General features: G+C 51.3%; 1 protein-coding gene across 4 annotated transcripts in view; it reads left to right on the forward strand.

Moving 5' to 3' along the window:
- Positions 1-1,859: 1,859 nt before the first annotated feature.
- Positions 1,860-20,252, forward strand: part of GRB10 (growth factor receptor bound protein 10) — a 191,044-nt gene continuing 172,651 nt past the window's right edge. For 2 of the 4 annotated variants that reach the window (XM_082632732.1, XM_082632734.1), the window contains exon 1: positions 1,860-1,929. The gene's annotated coding sequence lies outside the window, so the exon portion shown is untranslated. Of the gene's footprint in view, positions 1,930-2,275; positions 2,573-2,646; positions 2,800-20,252 lie in introns of those variants that run through there. The other 2 variants (XM_082632733.1, XM_082632735.1) reach the window with 2 other exon arrangements.

The raw sequence follows: 20,252 nt of genomic DNA on the forward strand, positions 1-20,252 counted from the left end.
AAAACTGGAATATGGACCAAGAATAGATACACATATTTTATCAATATAAAGCTACGAATTTGGTAACTGTACTGTGATTACGTAAGATAACATCCCTACTCACTCATAGGAAAGACATATCAAAATATACAGGGGTGAGGGGTTATAATAGGGTATGGAACTTACCTACAAATGATTCAGGAAAAAATGGCTATGTATAAAGTGCTTTTCAAATATCTATTAAAGCCCGCTGAGTATCAGGCTTTCCGGCTGGTGCAGGTTCTCCTTGCTAATTGGAGCCTTTGGCAAAGCTGTAAGAGTCAAAGCTCATACAACTTTCGACAAGTGGCCCAACTCTTTTTTCCTCTTCTTTAATTTGCTCTGGATCCTTTGTCTACAGCAGGAGTCTTTATGCTCAGTTTGGTTCTTCCAGGAACTAAGCTCCTTCACATTAGTGTCTCTAGATTTTCATCCTTGTGGTTTTCTGAACTTGGACCAGTGGGGAGATATTTTCTGGAGGCTTATTTCAGTTACAAGAAAGGATGAACTTTCATGGATAAATCAGGCCAAAGGTGGGAAAAACAAGAGCTATAAAAAGTGCCCTAAAGGGTTTTGGCAGAATCCTTATTCTGCACTTACCAGCTACTTGACCTTCCGCAAGTTATCTAACCTCTGGGAGATTTGGTTTCCTAGTCTGTGCAGTGGGCATCTCCTAGTGACAAGTTCAGAGGGTTAAATAAGAGGATTAATGAAAGTTGGGCACAAAAGGCATGCTGAGTAAAGGTAAGCTATTCCTGCAGCTGCTTTTATAACATCAAATCCCAGAAAGACATAATTATTATTATCCTATTTGTATTATAATTTTGATTCGGTAGAGAGGTTAATAATCATATTAATGACAATGGCTTCCACGAATTCAGGGGTTCCTTCTTACCAGTCCCTTTATGTTGCAAGCAACACCTCATTTAACCCCCAGGACATCACTCGGAGGCGGGCTTATTAGCCCATTTCAAAGATAAGGACTTTGAGGCCCGGTGGCATTAAGAAAATATGCAGGGCCTCCCACTCCACCCACGCTCCGGTGCTGGCACTCAGATGGGAAAACCGTGGCTACGAGAGAGTCTAGGCTCCAGACCCGGCTGGCGGCGAGCGGACACTCGAGCCCAGGTTTCCCGTCCCGGGAGGGACCGCAGCCCACGGCACAGCCCGTGCAGCCACCTCTCCTCCGTCCTGTCCTCTCGCTGCGCCCGGGACGAAGGATCGAGGCCGCACAGTTCCTTCCTGAGTTTCAAAGAATTCGCTTGCAAATTGCCTTCCAGGACAGGTCCGATGTGTGTTTCGCGGACGCCCCAGCCTGGGTGGTCGGGGTCCCGCGTCCGGGGGTCCCGGGGGCGGGACGAGGCGTCCCGGCGCCCCCGCCCGGCTGCGGGTCCCCAGCTTCCCGCGCCGGCCCCCGGCAGCAGCAGCGGCCTCCGGGAGCTCCGGCCCCGCGCCCCCCGCGCCCCGCCCTGCGCCCAGGCCGCGGCCCCGCCCGCGCTGGCGCCCCCGAGCGGTCCGGGCGGCGGCGGCGGCGGCGGGAGGAGGAGCAGGAAAAGCGACCGGGGGAGGAGGCGGAGGCGGCGGAGGCGGCGGAGGCGGAGGCTGAGGCGGCGGCGGCGGCGGCAGCGGCGGCGGCGGGCGGGGCCGGGCGGGTTTAAAGCCCATCGAGGGGGTGGGGAGGCCGGGAGGAGGCAGGGAGGGACGCGAGCGGCGCGCCGCGGCGGGCTGGGCGCTCGGAGGCCGCGGAGCCCCGCGCGGAGCCCAAAGTTTGCGCGCGGTCCCCGGGCGGCGGCGCGCGGGGGCCGGGACCGCCCTGCGCGCCGCCCTCGCCCCGCGGGACCCGCGCCGCCCCGGCCGCGCCGAGGGTCGCGGGCGGCCAGGCGGAGGCGGCCGGGAGCGGCGCCGCGGCAGGTACGGAGTTGGGCGGCTAGCGCGGCGCCAAGTTACTTTGTGGCCGGCCGGCGGGCGGGCGGCAGCCCCGGCGTCATTGTCTGTGCGCGGGCCGCCCGGGCCGGGGACGCCGGGCGCCGCGGGGGCGCGGCGGGCGGAAGGGCGTCGCCTCGGGCCGGGGTCTGCGGCGCGCGAGGGCGGGGACCGGGCGCGGCGCGCGACGTCGGCGACCCCTGGGAGCAGGGGAGCCCGGGCGGCGCCCGCTGGAGCCCTCCTGTCCGACGCCGGCGGCTCGCGGGCCGGACCGGGACTGGGGCGGGGGTGGGGGCCGCGTCGCCGGGCGGTCAGGGCCAAGGCCGCGCTCCCGGGCCGCCCGGAGAGTGAGCGCCGCGCGCCCCTGCAGCCCCCGGTGCGCCCGCTCCCGGGCGGTGGGGCCGGACCCTCCCGAGCCGGAGCGCGCCCGGGCCTGGGATCTTTCCCTCTGGTTCTGCCGGTGACCCCGCTGCCCGGGCCTAACCCCAAGTCGAGGGCGTGCGGGTTAGCGGCCCTCCAGCCGGGGAAATGTGATAAGAGCCGTGCTGTTCACAGAAGGCAGTTTCTGATGCAACTCTCGGCCTCTGCGATCTCCTCTCCTCACGCCTGCCTGGCGACGGCCCTCGAGCATGTGCGTTATGGAAATGAGGGTATTCTCCACTTTTTATTGTGTTCGTCTTGTCTTGGGGTTGGAAGAAACGCCAACTTTCTGTCGTTTGCATTGACGAGGCGGTGGGTCACGTAGGGGAGCCACAGGTGACTAGGCTCGGGCCCGGACCTTTTCGGCTGCTTTCTTGCAAACGTTGTCCCCAGCTTCATTCAAGAGATGCGAAGAAAAGACCCAAACAAGTAGCGCTCGTGAGTAAACACGCGTTATTGCACAACTTTCTCTTTGCTGCTGTTTACGAGGCCAGGCCCAGGACACTTTGTTTCTGAAAATGCTGATTCAGCCGTTTGGAGCCCCCGAGTTTCAGAAATGGTTCTCTCTCTAACGTTTCGCAGAGTTTTACTAGGAACACATGTTGTTAGCACGGCAACAGGCGTTGACTGGGGTTTACAGCCCCAAGCGGGACGGTTTTCACAAGAGTTGACCTAGAGTTCCCTTCGTGCTCTCCAGGAGGGAAAATGGATAGGATCTAGGTTTCTGTAGCAAAAGAAATTCTGATTTCTGGCGATGGTGGTGTCTTTTACGGTAGTATTTAATTAGGGAGAAAGCTCTGAAACCAAAGTGTTTCCAGGAATGATGGTAGAGGACTGCGTTTTTCGGTTAAAAATCAGAACTCTAGGGTTACTGCATGTAATATTTGAGTTTTACTGAGGGCCCTTGAAAGGGAAGGACCACACAGGCCAATCCCAGGATTACAGGCAGAGAATTTGAGGACAGAGAGAGTCACACACCCAGCAAGCTGCTTGCGAAATTGAGAACTGTGTAGCGAGGGATACTTCTGTAGCATTTCACATTTTGCGAGACACGTTCAAACCCTAACTGCTGTTAATCCTCTGCAGCCTCCTGCTACCCATTTTACAGGCATGGAAACTGAGGCTCATGAGATTAATTGGCATGCCCAGGGTCACGGGGCCAGCAAGTGCCAGAGTTATCACCAGAGCCTAAGCTTTGGTTTTTTTTTTTTTTTTTTTTTTTAAGCTCTGTTAGGTTCATCCTTCTGTACAGGTGCATCTGCCTCTAAAAGAGAAACGGCCCTTCCCCGTGCCCGTCACACACCCAGAGAACCAGGAGGCTCTGTTACCATTCCCGGGGCTCCCAGCCTTCCAGATTTTTGCCCTATCACCAGGATATTATCAATGCCTTCTTTTGTCCACTCACTTTTTGTGCTTAAATCCACATTTATTCTGGGAGGAAACTTTGATACCCACGAACTAATGAGTCTGAAACAGTAGTTACGTTTATTGTAATTAAAATCATGTTTTAATAAAAGCTGTGTCCCGCTAAAGTCATGTATTGCGTATTGCCCATGGTCTCCGCTGCTTTGGGGGCAGCATTGGACTGGGCAAAATGCCTTTCACTGCGGTCCAGGAACGCGGAGCTGGGCATGTTCGTGCCAGCTACTCGTCCAGGGCTTGTAGGGTGGTGGCTGCCAGGATCGGAACCTGGGGCAGCCCTGGCCCAGTTACAGTGACCATCTCTGTGGCCACTGACCCTCAAACGCGAGAGAGGAACAAAGCCAGACTCCTAAGAGCTGTTCCCCGAACTTTTGATTTGGATGATGAAGCTGGTCTAAGACGTTACAACATACAGAAACCAGACTCCTGCTTGAACAAAGCTGTCTACCGTGCCTTCACCCTCATCTGACAGCTTTAGAAATTCTAGGTTGGTGTATTTGATAAAACCTAATGCTTTCAAGGCGACATAATTTAAGAAACTTATTTCCTTGGGGTTCTGTCCAACTCTTAACCACAGGGGAAGAGAACCATGCACAGCGGCTGGCTGGCCTGCCTCTCAGAACTGTGAGACTGCCCGCAGGGAATTCTGTCCTGCTTCATGGGGAGAAGCGTGTGCGTTTGCAGCTCGGGGTGTGATCCCTGTGTCTGTTTCTCAGGCCGTTAAACCAAGGTGGAATCGTGTGGGCCCATAAGGAGAAAACATTTGCTATGCCGTTCTTTTAAGTAATCAGTCATATGTTCAGAATTTAACTAAAACTTTTCCTGCCAATTGAGAATTTATTTCACCTGTCTTTACTTTTTGCTTAACTGTGGATGTATGGGAGATTATGGAAGACGTTAGGGCAATCAAGCGGCTTGGTTGGCAAGGCTTGGCAAACTGGTGTTTTGGGGATCTGGGAGCCTCCTACAAGGCCCGTGTGCTAACTTTAGTATTTATAACTGATCACACCCATTCAGGCGCTGGCTGGTGTTTACTTTGTGTTGGTGTTTTATGGCACATTTCTGGGGAGCTGTCCGTCCCCCCACCGTCTCCGTCCAGCGTCTGCGCTCCTGGTGACCATGGATCTTGTTAGGTGTAAGGAGATGAAAGCAGGTGAAGCTTAAAATCACCAGGCTGCTGGCTTTTCTTTAATAATGTAAGGCACGGTATGACTGTTTTTTGAGCTGGCAACAAGAAAAGCCATGTCCCAGAGTTATCAAAAATCGTCCCAGAGGTAGAAGTGAGTGCTTGTGACTTTCCGCTTTGGGGATATACCGACGCCAGAAAGCTGTCCCTTTCTGCTCGTGTAGTGGGAGAGGTGGGCTTGAGAATGAGAGAAGCCTTGCTTGCCCAAGTGCTCTTTTGTCCATTTGTGAAAGGGATGGGTGTTGAGGTGGAAATAGCTTCTCTGCCCCTTAAGTCAGAGTCTTGCTTTAGAATCCCTGCCCGGAATGCATGGGATGAACTTGGTGGGTAATGACTGGATGCCACTGGGAAAACTAGGATATTGTGCCTAGTTTTTCCACCCTTGAATTTACATATGGATTGGGGGGAGATTAGAAGACTGTTTTGATTGTCACAAATTGCAGTGCCTGAAAACATTCGTGAAGCTGATTGTCTTAAAAAAAAAAAAAAAAAAAAGACATCTTGCTCCCTTTTGCTTTGCCCGGGTAGACGCCTGGTTCTTCCGTTTACTAGCTGGGTGAGCGGGTTGACTAAGCTTATTGGTAAAATGAGAGTCACAGGGGTGCTGACCTGTAGGGAGGGTGGGGTGCCTTTGGGATCGTGTGTACCTTGGCATGTGGCACGTGTGAGGGCTCAGAGACACTGCTTCTGTGACACTGAGCCTGTCTCAGAGCAGCTCGTTGGCTTGGTTATGCTGCTTCCTGTGAACGTGCAAGGTCTCTCTAGTAATCGGATGGGAGACTCTGCTTTTTTTGTAGTTTTGTCTCTGCACCCGTTAGCTGTGCAAAACCTTGTGGCACTGACTGAAACTGGCTTTGAGCGCCAGTCACTGGGAGCGAGAAGCCTCTCCTGGCTGCTGAGCAGCCGACAGTTTGAACTGCCCGCGGGTAGGATGCTATGCGCAGAGGCGGACAAGTGGGATGGAGACCTCGCCTGGCCGCAGACCACGGGGAAGAGCAGGCGTCAAAAACTGGTTCTTTGTGACCAGGAGCAAGACATGGGCAGTGGCTGAGCTGCACGGGCTCAGACCGGCTGTGGCGCTGGGCGTCTGCGTGGAGACCGCTCGGTGCAGGCACGGTGTCTGTCTCCAGGACCCCGGGGTCTGGAGTCTGCAGAGACGCTTAGCCCAGCTGGGACTGAAATGCACGTGGACTGCCGGTCCTGACGGGCTGCCTTTGCCCCAGGGAGCAGTTCCTGCGCCCTGTCCGAGGGCTGTGTGCTGGGCAGCCCTGCCGCTCCCTGAAGTCCGGCTGGGTTTTCGGGCCGGGTCAGTGGGCCCGGGCCCCAGCGGCTGCAGTCTCGCCTAGTAACGTGGGCTCAGAAAGCACCTGGCACGGGAGGAGGTGGCTGTGTCTGTCCTTCTTCGCTGTGTTACTGTCGCCACAACTAAAAGCCAGGTGGGCAGCTGGGACCCTCCATTGTCTTCGCGCTGCCCCCGGAACTGCCCGGCGGCCTCCCGTCCGGCCCTGTCTGTGAGCCCTCCGGTGTCTCACTCTGTAAGAGAGAAGCCGGGGGGCACCTAAAGACCCCTGTCAGGTGGGCGCCAACAGGGAGGGGCCTTCAGCTAGCCTGGGTCACACTTGAGATGCTTCTCAGAGGAGAGAGACACCGAGTACTCACTTCTCCAGCCAGCTGCGCCTTTGGTTTCCTTATTGTTTTTGGAAACTTTCATCCCTGGGAGTGTCTTCTTCCAACCTTTTATGAGTTGCAAACATCCTTTAATCTAAAGACTTTTATTATGCCCCATATCTAAGAGTAATCTTAGGGTTCCCTGCTCCAAGAAACTCCTCGTGACCAAAACGCTACTGTGAACTGAGGGACGTTTAAATCCAGGAGTTTGTATGGCAGCGTCATGCATGTGGGGGGGCTCCCCTGGCCCGAGGGTGATGCCTGCGCTAGAGCCAGGACCCTGCTTAGGAATCTTCCCGTGGGCTGGGAGGCTGAGCTGGCTGATGTCCTGGATGCACCAGCTCAGCCTGTGAGTATGCTACCCAAGGGCCTCCAAGCTGCTCGTTCTGGAAGGCCACTGTGCTCCTCTGAACTGTGTAGATCTCATGGAGACCCCTCCAGGATGTTTCTAGATAAAGGAGCGCGTGAGACCTTCATGGCATCTCCCTAGCGGAGGAGGGGGAAGGCAGGACAGCCTCTTGCTCCCGAGTCGGGCCGCTCCTTAACTGCAGGCACGTCGTGGCCCTTCTCCCCGCCGCGGGGCCTGCAGGGCCGCGGTGCACACGGCCAGCCTGTGTCCTGTCCTCCTCTCCCCAGGCGGGGCCCCGTCTTCTGCTTTCCTGGCCTTCCCGAGCAAGTTCTGTCCGTTTGAGGGGTCACTGGCTTTCTAATCCCTCAACACCCAGGGCAGACTTTGGAAATTTAGTTTCTTTAATCAGTGATAAATGTCCATAGTTCACAGAGTCCGTTCCCCAGAAGTAACCAGGCTTGGCAGCCGACCTTTTCTGTATTCGCCTCCATGTTTCTAAGCAGACGTCTGTACCATGTATTGTCGTTCCTTGTTACCTCCCTTGCTGCCTCTCCACCCTCGCAGACCCCGGCTGCCCTCGGGATTCTTTGACGTCCATGCTTAGGGGGCGAGGACGCCGACCTGTCCCACATCACCCTGCCCGGTATGTGCTTCCTGTGTCCCGTCGTCTCTGTGGTGAGATTGTGCTGACGCCACGGCAACAGCCCTAAACATTGCTGGTGGAGCCAGGTAGTGTGCTGTGACCACTTTCTCTGTCTTGCAGGACGTCTTGCTTTCTTCCGGAGTTGTATTTGCATTTGCTTAGTAGTTTAGGTACGTATCACTCTTGACCCCCACCTCCACTCCAAGCTGACACAGGTGTGCAAATATTCTCTCAGACACCGTAGTTATCCAGCCAGTTGTGTCTTTGGGAAGCAGCCTCTTGTGTGCCTTTCGTCCCCAGGTGCCTGGCTGCCCTCCAGGCTCCCTGCTCAGCTTTATCCCGGCCGCTTCCTCCTCCCTCATCCTGAGCAGGCCCTTTGTTCTTTTCCTGGCTCTCATGATTCCTCTTTCCTGGTTTCTTCCCACAATTTGATGGAGACCATTCCATAATAGCTTCCAAAAAAGAGGTGCATGCAAGTTTTTTGAGACCTTGCGTGTCTGAAAATGTCCTTATTGTACTCTTCACTCCTCAGTGTTTTTTCTTTTTCCTTCTTTTTTTTTTCATGTCTGGAAGCTTGTAGGATTTTCTCTTTGTGCCTTTATTCAGAAATCCCTTGTAGATGTGCCTGGTTGGGTGTCTACGTCTATCGTGCAGGGTACATCAAGAGCCCCTTCAAGCTGGGAACTCAGATCCTTGGGGCTGGGACCTGTTTTTGAATTAATTCTTTCATTTCTTTTTTTTTCCCATCTTCCTCTTCTTTCTTTCTAGGATTGCTTTTATATGGGTGTGAGCTGCCCGGACTGGTTCTCTAATTACCTTTTGTCTCCTATCTGAATCTGTTGAGTTCTTCTAGGTTGTGGAGTATATCACCTAGACTGTTTAACCTTTTTACTGGATTTTAAATTTCTGTTTTCATTTTTAATTTCTAAGGACCTCTTTATTTCTTCTTTGATTAGTATTTGTATGTAGACTTTAATTTTTGGAGCAGTTTTAGATCCACTGCAAAACTGAGCAGAAAGTGGAGAGATTTAACCCCCTGCCCTTAAGCCTGTCCACTGTCAACATCCCCCACCACAGTGGGACGTTTGTTGGTACAGTCAGTAAGCCTATAGCACAGCACCGTTACCCTGAATAATTATTCTTCTTTTAATGGCGCAATATTCTGATTTCATAGATGCATTATATTTTTAAACCTCTTTCTGGATATATTAGTTACCTGTTTTTTTTTTTTTTTTTTTTCTTACATAGTTTCTTCTCTCCAATTTTTACGTTATTTATTTTCCTGCACGTTTGGGTCTGGCGTACCCAGAAAGCAGAGCCTATGGCAGGCAAGAACTTGCGGGTGTGTTTTATGTTTTATTTGGACGTGCAGGGCTAGGGAGGCAGCGGTGAGGGAAGGGGGTCCCTGGGGCTGGTCCCCAGGCGGCTGCCTGGGCAAGTGAGAGGAGTCCGTGGTCCATATTGTGATTCCCCAGACGGTCCTGGGGGCGGCAGGGGGGAGGGGAAGAGCTTCCAGTCGGTGCTCATTCCCTCCATGGAGCCCTGGGCGTGAGCCTGCAGGTGCTGGGTGCAGGCCACGTGGGCAGGCCGTCCCAGGCCTTGGGGCTTGTCGCGCCTGAGCCCCAGTGGTCGCCCCAGCAGTGGCCAGACAGAGACCCAGACAGGCGAGGCTGATGGGGTGGTGTCTGACCCATTGCGCTTGTCCCTCATCTTTTGGACTCAAGGCTTTGCTTAGATGTCTGGGGCCCTGCTGTGCCGTCCACGTTCAGAGGCGTCCCTGGGAGGCTGATGGTGGGCCTCGGGGTACGGCTGTCTGGTTGCCCCATTGTGTGGGGAGCCCCCGGTGCTCCAGTCTTGGGTCTTTTCTCCTCGGAAGGGGCCAGACTGTCTGAAGAAGCCTCTTTTCATGCCCACGATTTGGGCCTGGGAGCCCTGGAGCCGTCAGCCGTCCCATCAGAATCAGCAGCACTGACCACCTGGGCTCAGTGTGGTACCAGGGGCCACAGCCCTGTCGCTGCTTCAGGAGAGAAACCCACTTGCTGGTGGTGAGAGTGGGGCACCCGAGGGGTCCAGCCGAGCCTTGGACTTTCTGTGAACCCTCTTGCTTCCTTGCTCCTGACGCTTGGGCCTTGTGCTGTGTGGGGTTCCGTCTCCTCTTCTGGCCTGGCGTTCAGCGCACGCCATCCAGCCTTTATGCCTTTTAAAAGACTCCCTTTGGAGGCCCTCTGTTCCCAACCCAGAGGCTGCGGGGCGCGTGTGACCACGCCAAGGAGCTCACGTCCAGGTTGAGAGCAGCGGGGTGGGGGAGGCCGGCACACCTAAGCCACCACCTCGAGGAGCAGCAGACAGGCCTCAGGTCTGGATCCCGAAGGAGAGCTGGGTCTCGCCTGGCAGTGCCTGGCTCTGGGACCGTAGGAGAGTTGATCTCTGAGCGCGGTGATTTCCTCTGGATCCTCGGGGTTGCGTCCTGTGCCTCGGTTCCCTCCGCACCATGTCCACCTTCCGGAGAGGCCAGGCCGGGCTGGTGGCCTCGCACCTGGGGTTGGATACCCTTTCTCAGCTGCTCTCAGAACTGGCCTCCATGGCTGTCATTTGATTGACTTTAAAATATTAAAATAACGTGGCCCTGCTCCCCGTGGAGCCCCTCCTCTGGCCACTTTGTCCTGGGAGCTGCACATTGGTGGCTCCTCTGTGCGTCTGAACACGGCACCTCGATGCCACTGCCCCCCGCCCGCCCCGCCCAGCCCAGTCCCCCGCTCCCCAGTCCCCGTACCTGTGAACGCGGTTCAGCCTCCAAGTTCACTGTTCTGAGTGCCATCCAGCCCTTCCCGCCATGCACCTCGGGAGGGAGGACTGTGGTGTCCTTACTAGCTCGGTCGCCTTGTGCAAGTCACTTACTCCAAGCCTTCTTTTTTTCTTCGTTTGTTTCAGGGTTGTGTTCACATGTGTGTATATATAGTTGTATGTGTGTGATGAATTCTGTTACTTCCTTTGTATTGTTTTAAATGGAGCCCCGCTTTCTGCATGACATCCAATAGCTTTGCACTTGCGGCTTTAAGAAACAGCCTTTCCCTTCCTTGCTGTTCTTGCTCTGACATTTTGGGGAGGGCTCTGAAAAGATTCTGACCCTGGAAAACCAGAACCGGCTGGCCTTGGTGGGCACACGACCCCCCGCCCCCAGGTGAGGGGAGCGAGTAGAGTGCCCAGTCATGTGTCTGACTGATGTTGCGTCTGAGATTCCCCCCACCCGGGGCTCTGCATGGTTTCACGGGTGGGTCAGGAGGATTTCGGCACCTGACAGTGGCCAGTGCGTCCTTGTCCATCAGGGCGGAGGTAGCCCTGGGGGTTGTGGGTGGGATAACGGAGGGAGGAAGGGGTCCTTTGGAATTGCCCTGAGAACCAGGGATCCAGGGGATGTGGGGCCTTGGGGCACGGCCTTGTCACGTGGGGTTCGGTCCTGGGGTTCCTGTCGGGCGCCTCGACCAGGCTGTGTCTGCCCCGTCCTTAGAAGTGCCGGCCTCTGGCAGTGGAGGAGTGCGGTCCTAGGACAGGGGCCGGGGTTCGGCCGCGGGGTCCTGTGTGCACGCCATGGGGTGATGGGGTGAGTCCTGTCGGGCACGTTTGGGAGGCAGGGTGGTGCCCACTCTTGCGGGGTTGGCTTCCCCCCTTCTCCGCGTTAGAGCACATTAGGCTGTGTCTAGGGGTGCTCGGGACCCCAGGATCCGTTTTTCTATTCTGAGCCGCGCGGACCCTGGTCGCGCTCCGGCCCTGCGCCCTGCGCCCGACTCCTTAGTACCGGATCCCTGGCTGCGGGAGCGCAGCGACCCCGTGCGGCGGCTCCGGCACAACCCGTAGCGGGCCGGAGTCCAGCCCACGGTGGGCTCTGTTCCGGTCCACGCCCCGGCCGGGAGGGGCCCGCCCGGGATCACCCGCACAGGCCCTGGCGGTCAGCGGCGCACCTCCTCGCTGCGCCTTTTGGTGACGGAGGGTCTCCGAGGGGCGCGCGTTCTCGGAAGAGCGACTCCTGGACGGGTCTCAGGCCGTGCCACCGCCGGAATCCAGGCTCCCACGGCCTGTGTGGACGTTAGCCAGGGGACGGTGTTATGTAACCATTTGTAATCTTCATTGTTTAATGTGTAACAAGTAGTAACTGCACCCAGATAAGCCCGTGCACTATCTCTTAGCCGAGTGGAGGGCAGTGGGTGTGGGAACCAGCTGGGGAAACGAACAGATGGGGCTTCTGGGAGGACGGGACTTTTTTCTCTGCTGAAAATGGGATGCCAAGGCCTGGCTGGGCTTCTTTTTTTTCTTTTTTTTGTTAACATCTTTATGGAAGTATAATTGCTTTACAATCCTGTGTTAGTTTCTGCTGTATAACGAGGTGAATCAGCTATACATATACATATATCCCCATATCTCCTCCCTCTTGCGTCTCCCTCCCACCCTCCCTATCCCACCCCTCTAGGTGGTCACAAAGCACCCAGCTGATCTCCCTGTGCTACGCGGCTGCTTCCCACTAGCTCTCTGTTTTACATTTGGTAGTGTATATAAGTCCATGCCTGGCTGGACTTCCTTTAACCTCGATGGCGGGTGTTATCTGGCATCAAAGCCTCGGATAAACACATCTGGTCGGGTTGCGTCTTTGCTCGTGAGCCTACGCTCTCATTGGGGGGCACCTCTTGGACCATTAAGGTCAAGTGAGGCAGATGTCGGGGAGGCCTCCCCCTCTTGACGGGGTCCAACTGATTGCTCCAGACACAGGTGGGACTTCCTTGCCCGCCCACTTCAGAAAACAATCAGATCACCTGTTAACACGTGGACTGGCCCTTTGATCAGCTGCCATCTGTCGGTTGGTGGCAGGAGTCCCCGCCAGGGTGTTGATCGAGGTCTCACTGGAGGCACCGCGCACAGGTAGCTATTGTCCTGCTGTCTCTGCTGCCAAAGGCCTCCCTCCCGGTGAGCGAGCAGGAAGCGGGCGCCTTTGCTCTTTGGTCTCTGTAAGGATGAAAGGCCACCAGCGACCGATCAGGGATTTTGATGATGCCCCAAAGTGCTGAGCTTCAGGTCCAGTTAGAAGTGGCCCCCTGGGGACCAGGCCACTGCCTTGACTCTGGTGCACGTCTCTGCTCCTGGGCCTTCAGTGGCGTCTGCGGGGCTGTCCCTGTGTGCAGTGGAAGCAGGTCATGACCCCTCTTTAGCTGGGACCCACGAGCTCCATGTGTTGGGTGGGGATGCAGGTGGCTTATGGGGATTTTGCTTTCCTCTGGTACTCCAGAGCATCGGGTGGCGAAGACCCACAGAAGAACACTTACTTGAAATTTGGGGTACTCGGCTACCATACGCTGAGGTGCGTTCTCCTTGTGGGGCGCCGTGGGCGTCAGGGTGAAGCAGGGACCACGGGTACTGCCCTGGAGGGTTGCTCAGGATGTGCACTCGCTGCTGAAAAATGCACTCGATAGAATTAATGGGCCTTCCACTATCTGTTCGTTTTCACTGGGGGTTCGAGGAATTCCTGAATGGAATTTCCTTGGCTGCGTCTGGGAGCTGGCTTCTGAGTGCGGCTCTGGTGGCACCTTGGCTGTTGGTCTGTTTGTAAATCACATTTGGCGCCAGTGGCCATGGAAGACCCAGTGGAGGGTCCGTTCTCAGGTTGGGGGAGGGTTTTGAAGACTGCTCCAGATGGCTGAGGACCTGCTCCATCCATCCTTGGACAGGTGCTGGAGGAGCCTGTCTGCCTCCTTCGTCTGGGCCCGCCCCACTTAGCCTGAAAGCGGGGCCTCCTCTGGAGGAAGGGGAACCGCAGCAGAGGGGGTGGCGTGCATTCACCCAGGAAAAGAAGTGATATAAATAAGCTTCAAGGATATATTGTACAGCGCAGGGAATATAGCCAATATTTTATAGTAAGTATACGTGGAGAATAATCTATAAAGATGTTGAATCACTGTGTTGTACACCTGAAACTAATAAAATATGGTAAATCAAGTATACCTCAATTAAAAAAAAAAGTGATGTGTGTTTTTCACTTAATTTCCTGGAGGGCACTGGCAAATTTCGGTATGGACACAGGTTAAATATGAACAGTGTCTGAAAACAGCACTTCTTCAACTTCAGGATACCCCGAATCTCCTGGGGATGCTGTTAAATGCAGGTTCCAGTTCAGTGAGGTGGGTGGCGCCTGACCACTCACACCTCTGTCCAGCTCCCAGGCCGCACACCTGCCGCTGGTCAGGGCCTTGTTTTGTGTACTAAAGTCGATGCATTTCCTCTCCCTTTATCTTCAGTTTCTTTTTCTCTAGAAATTCTCTGAAAAGGACACTTTACCTTCCTTGTAAGAGCCGTTATTACTGATGCTATTACTTTAGTCTGAGAATTTTGCTGATAACTTTTAGTGATTAGCCCTACGTTGTTATATGTGGCATTCTGTTTTGTTTTATTTATTTTGTGCCCTTTTTAAGATGAACTTAAACAGTTTTTAATATAATTTGTAAAGGTTACACTCCATTTACAATTATGACAAAGTATTGGCTATGTTCCCCATGTTGTACAATACACCTTACACCCAGTAGGTTGTACCTCCCCCTCTCCCCACCCCTGTATTGCCCCTCTTTCCCCCCACAGGTAGCCACTAGCTTGTTCTCTGTATCTGTGAGTCTTCTTGTTATATTCACTAGTTTGTTGTATTTGTTAGATTTCACGGATAAGTGATATCAAACAGTATTTGTCTTTCTCTGTCTGACTCATTTCACTTAGCATAATACCCTCCAAATCCTTCCATGTTGCTGCAAATGCCACTATATCCTTTTTTATGGCTGAGTAGTATTCCACTTATACGTGGCATTTGTGAATGTGTCCATACTTTATTCCATTTGTAAATATGGGCACAGCGTCCTGCTTTGACATTTACTTGGGTTGCCGTGGGTTTTATTCAGTGGTTTCTCTTTTGTTGATGATGAGAGAGAACTTTGAGAAAGATTTGCAGCCTTTTGGATCTTGAATGGTCTAGACGCCCTGCGTGCTTTCATTTAGGAATGTAAGATTTGTGGCCCCATTGTGGCCTTACTGCTGTTGAGGCGCTGCTTAGCACCTTTACATCTCAGCATCAGGTGAAAACGCCGGGTGACCTCAAGTGGTGGAGAGAGACAAGTTCTGTGTCCCTAGGAGACTCCCTGTCCAGTCTTCTGTCAGCCTGAGCTTTGCCCTCTACTGGATCCCGGGGCCAGGTGGTCTTTCCCATTAGGGGAGGTGGCCTTACAGCAGCTTCGGTCTTACTTGCATCTGTGAGCCTGTGTTCTCTGTGTCAGGCTCCACTCTGCAGTGTCACCTCTTCTTCTACCTTTTGAAAACTTCTGCCACCAACATCCTTCCTTCGATAATGGGCCCTTGGGGATTTGTGTGTTCTTGCCCCCTCGTTGGTCAACACGTGCATTGAAGGACCCCCTGGGGCTTTGGACTTCGCTCCTTTGTCATCTTTTGTCAGGCATTGTGGTGATGTTGAACAACTTAGTGCTTCTTGAAGGTGAACACGTGCCACAAGAGCTAATATTCTTGGCCAAACAGCCAGACGCTTTTCCGCAGGGGCTGCACCATTCTGCGTTCCCATCAGCTGTGCACAAGTGTTTCGATTTCTCCCAAATCCACACTAATACTCGGTAATTTCCAATTTTTCTTTGTTTTCTTCCTTTCTTCCTCCCTCCCTCCCTCCTTCCTCATAGCTGTCCTAATAGGTATGAAGTGGTATCTCAGTGTGGTCTAGATTTTCTTCTTCAGTTGTAGGCACTCTCTGTCTATCCTGGATATTAATCCCTATCAGATATATGACTTGTAACTATTTTGTCCCTTTCTGTGGGTTATCTTTTCACTCTCTTGTCTTATAGTACACAAAAGTTTGTAATTTTGATGAGGTTCAATTTATCTATTTTTTAAAATTATTTTTGGAGTATAGTTGATTTACAATGTTGTGTTAGTTTCTGCTGTACAGCAAAGTGAATCAGTTATACATATATCCACTCTTTTTTAGACTGTTCTCATATAGGTTATTACAGAGTGTTGAGTAGAGTTCCCTGTACTATACAGTAGCTTCTTAATAGTTATCTATTTTATATATGTGTGTATATGTCAATCCCAACCTTCCAATTTATTCCTCCCTCCCTCCCCCCTTGGTAACTATACATTTGTTTTCTACATCTGTGACTCAGAATATTTCTGTTTTGTAGATAGGTTCATTTGTACCATATTTTTAGATTCCATATATAAGCGATGACATAAGATATTATCTTTGTCTGACTGACTTCACTCAGTATGACAATCTTTAGGTCCATCCATGTCACTGCAAATGGCATTATTTCCTTCTTTTTTATGGCCGAGTAATATATACATTGTATATATGTGTCACATCTTCTTTATCCATTCCTCTGTTGATGGACACTTAGGTTGCTTCCATGTCCTGGCTATTGTAAATAGTGCTGCAGTGAAGTACACGTATCTTTTTTTTTTTTTTCTTTTTTGCGGTACGCAGGCCTCTCACTGTTGTGGCCTCTCCCGTTGCGGAGCACAAGCTCTGGACGCGCAGGCTCAGCGGCCATGGTCACGGGCCCAGCCGCTCCACGGCATGTGGGATCTTCCCGGACCGGGGCACGATCCCGTGTCCCCTGCATCGGCAGGCGGACTCTCAACCACTGCGCCACCAGGGAAGCCCCACGCATCTTTTTGAATTATGATTTTCTCTGGATATATGCCCAGGAGTGGGATCATATGGTAGCTCTATTTTTAGTTTTTTAAGGAACCTCCATACAGTTCTCCATAGTGGGTGCACCAGTTTACATTCCCACCAACGGTGTAAGAGGGTTGCCTTTTCTCCACACCCTCTCCAGCATTTATTGTTTCTAGATTTTTTTGATGATGGCCGTTCTGACCGGTGTGAGGTGATACCTCATTGTAGTTTTTTTATTTTTAAATTCATTTATTTTTTTTATTATTTTTGGCTGTGTTGGGTCTTCATTGCTGCACGTGGGCTTTCTCTAGTTGTGGTGAGCAGGGGCTACTCTTCGTTGCGGTGCGTGTGCTTCTCATTGCGGTGGCTTCTCTTTGTGGAGCATGGGCTCTAGGCACGCAGGCTTCAGTAGTTGTGGCATGCAGGCTTCAGTAGTTGTGGCTCGCTGGCTCTAGAGCGCAGGCTCAGTAGTTGTGGCAAATGGGCTTGGTTGCTTCACGGCATGTGGGATTTTCCCGGACCAGGGCTCGAACCCACGTCCCCTGCATTGGCAGGCAATTCTTAACCACTGCGCCACCAGGGGAGTCCCTCATTGTAGTTTTGATTTGCATTTCTCTAATAATTAGTGACGATCATCTCTTCATGTGCTTTTTAGCCATCTGTATGGCGTCTTTGGAGAAATGTCTATCTAGATCTTCTGCCCATTTTTGACTGGGTTGTTTGTTTCTTTGATATTGAGCTGCATGAGCTGCTTGTATATTATGGAGATTAATCCCTTGTTGGTTGATTCGTTGGCAAATACTTTCTCCCATTCTGTGGGTTGTCTTTTCATTTTGTTTATGGTTTCCTTTGCTTTGCAAAAGCTTTTAAATTTAATTAGGTCTCATTTGTTTATTTTTGGTTTTATTTCCATTACTCTAGACCAAAAAAGATCTTGCTGCGATTTCTGTCAGAGAGTGTTCTTCCTGTTGTGCCCTTTACTTTTGGTGTCGTATCCATGAAGTCATTTCTAAATCCAGTGTCATGAAGATATTCCCCTCTGTGTTCTAAGAGTTCTAGTTTTAGCTCTTATGTTTAGGTCTGATCCATTTTGAGTTAGTTTTTGTTTATGGGTAATGTAAGGGTTTACTTCATTTTATTGCATGTGGATATCCAGTTTCCCCAGAATCATTTGTTGAAAATACTGTCCTTTCCCCATTGAATGGTTTTGGCATCTTGTTGAAAGTTTACCCACCATATGTGTGAGGGTTTATTTCTGGGCTCTCTGTTCTATTCCATTAGTCTATGTTTGTTCTCATGCCAATACTACACTGTCTTGATTACTTTGTAGTAAGTTCTGAAATCAGGAAATGTGAGTTTTTTTGTTCTTCTTTTTCAAGATTGTTTTGGCTATTCAGGGTCCCTTGAGAACCCATATAAATTTTAGGATGGCTTTTTCTATTTCTGTAAAAATGCCAGTGGGATTTTGATAGGGATTGCTTTGAGTCTGTAGATTGTTTTAACATTTGATATTTGATATTAAGTTTTCCAGTCCATGATTTAGAGATGTCTCTTCTTATTTATGTCTTCTTTATATTCATATAGAAATGTTTTATAGTTTTTCAGTGTACAAGTGTTTTGCCTCTTGGTTTAAATTTACTCTTAATTATTTTATTATTCTTGATGCTCTTGTAAATGAAATTGTTTTCTTAATTTCCTTTTCAGATTGCTCATTGCTGGGACATAGAAACTGATTTTTGCATGTTGATTTTCTATTCTGTAAATTTGATATATTTATTAACTAATACTTTCCTGTGAGTATGTGTCATTTTTAAGGTTTTCGACATATAAGATTATGTCATCTGCAAACGAATAATGTTAGTTCTTCCTTTCCATTTTGGATACCTTTTATTTCTTTTTCTTGCCTGCTCTGGCTAGAACTTCTAATACTATGTTAAATAGAAGTGTTGGACGAGGACATCCTTGTCTTGTTCCGGATCTTAGAAGAAAACTTTCACTCTTTCACCACTGAGTATGATGTTGGCTGTGGGTTTTCATATATGAAAAGCTTCTTCTGTGGCTGAACGTATGGTCTGTCCTTGAGGAGGTTCCATGTACACTTCGGAAAAAAGTGTATTCTCCTGTGGTTCGGGGGAGTGTTCCGTGTGCGTCTGTGATGTTCAGGTTTACAGGTTTTCAGGTTCTCTGTTTCTTGCTGACCTGTCTGGTTGTTGCCTCCATTACTGAGAGTGGAGCGTCACAGTCTCCACCTAGTAGTATTGTATGTCAGTCTGTTTCTCCCTTCAGTTGTGTCAGTGTTTACTTCATATATTTTGAGGCTCTTTTCTCAATGTATAATGTCCTCCTTTGTCTTCTTTAGTAGTTTTGACTTACAGTATATTTTGTTTGATGTTGGTATAGTGACCCCAGGTTTCTCTCTCTCTCTTTTTTTAATATTAACATGTAATATCTTTTCCCATCTTTTTACTTTCAACCTGATTGTGTCTTTAGATCTAAAGTGAGTCTCAGCATATGGCTGGATTATGTGGGGTTTTTTTCTTTCTTTCTGCATTCTGTCAATATCTGCCTTTTGACTGGAAGGTTTAATCTATTTACATTTAAAGTAATTACTGATAAGGAAGAACATCTGCCATTTTTCCATTTTTTGGTTTGTGCATCTCTTATAGCTTTCTGTCCTTTATTTCTCTAGAATCCATTCTTCTTAGAATGATCCTTATGTTTTAAGAAAGACTGCTAAGGTGTGAACAGTCACAGAGTAAATTACATCTAGGAGAACGTTTTATAAAACACCCAAACTTGAGTTGGTTTTTATGGGGCCCTTGCTATCTGGTCCCAGTGCCGCGGGGCTGGGGTGATGGAGAGGTGTCTGCAGAACTCCAGAGCTGCTGGGCCGAGGTCCCGTGCTGCTGTTTGGGACGGAACAGAGCGAGAACTTGACTGGCTGGGGGTGGATTCCTTCTTCTGCGTCGCTCTGAGTTTATAGGGTTGCATGTGATCCTCCGGACAACCGAGAGAGAGAGAGAGAGAGAGAGAGAGAGAGAGAGAGAGAGAGAGGAGAGAGAGAGAGAGAGAGAGAGACGTCCTTCTGCAGATGGGGACATGGGAGCCCTCACAGTCAGATGCCTTGTTCAGGGTCAAGCGAGCCTCAGTGGGAGGGTTTGAATTGCCCTCTCAGGTCTTTGGACACCAACTCCCTCATTCTCTGTATCCCCGGATGCCACCACGGAAGGAGGAGGTGATGTGTTTCCACCAACGAATGCATAGGGATGTGTGTGGCAGTGTAACCTAGCAGGACCCCATGGGGCCTTCCCGGGGACAGGCCCCTCCCCCACATCCTCTGCTTTAGCCCCTCTCTGAATTTCCTAGATAATAGTATTTGATGCACATTTCCTGAGTTTTGCAGATGTGAAAACTATCCCCACCCAATGGAAGAACTTCTTGATGGCCATGAGCATAGAGCCCCCGGCCTCCTGGAGCCTCAGGACGGTTAACGTGCAGCCCTGTGACCTTGCCCTGTTCCCTCACCATCAGCCAGTCAGAGAATCATGCGCAGGCTGATCACATACCCTACGACCCACCCCTCGCTTTGCCGAAACCCTCTGGGGAGCTCGAGGCTTTTCGGGGCGTGAGCCACCACGTCTCCCTGCGTGGCCCTGCGGTAAACCTTCCCCTGCCCCAAACTCCGACGTTTCCGTTGCTTGGCCTCGCTGTGCGTCGGGAACACAAACTTGCATTAACAGTAAAAGGAACGACCGTGTCCAAGATGCGTATTCTTTGCTCTCAGGATGTGTGAACATTAAAGGAAAACGTAAGTAAATTCACTGCACAGTGCCTGACACACAGCAGGTCTTCGTTCATTTCCCTTTCCCTGGGGGAATTTTTCAGGAAAGATTCTGTGTTCTTGAGAAGCCCG

Source organism: Mesoplodon mirus, assembly GCF_964341445.2.
Source record: "Mesoplodon mirus genome assembly, chromosome: 9".
NCBI classification, from domain to species: Eukaryota; Metazoa; Chordata; class Mammalia; order Artiodactyla; family Ziphiidae; genus Mesoplodon; species Mesoplodon mirus.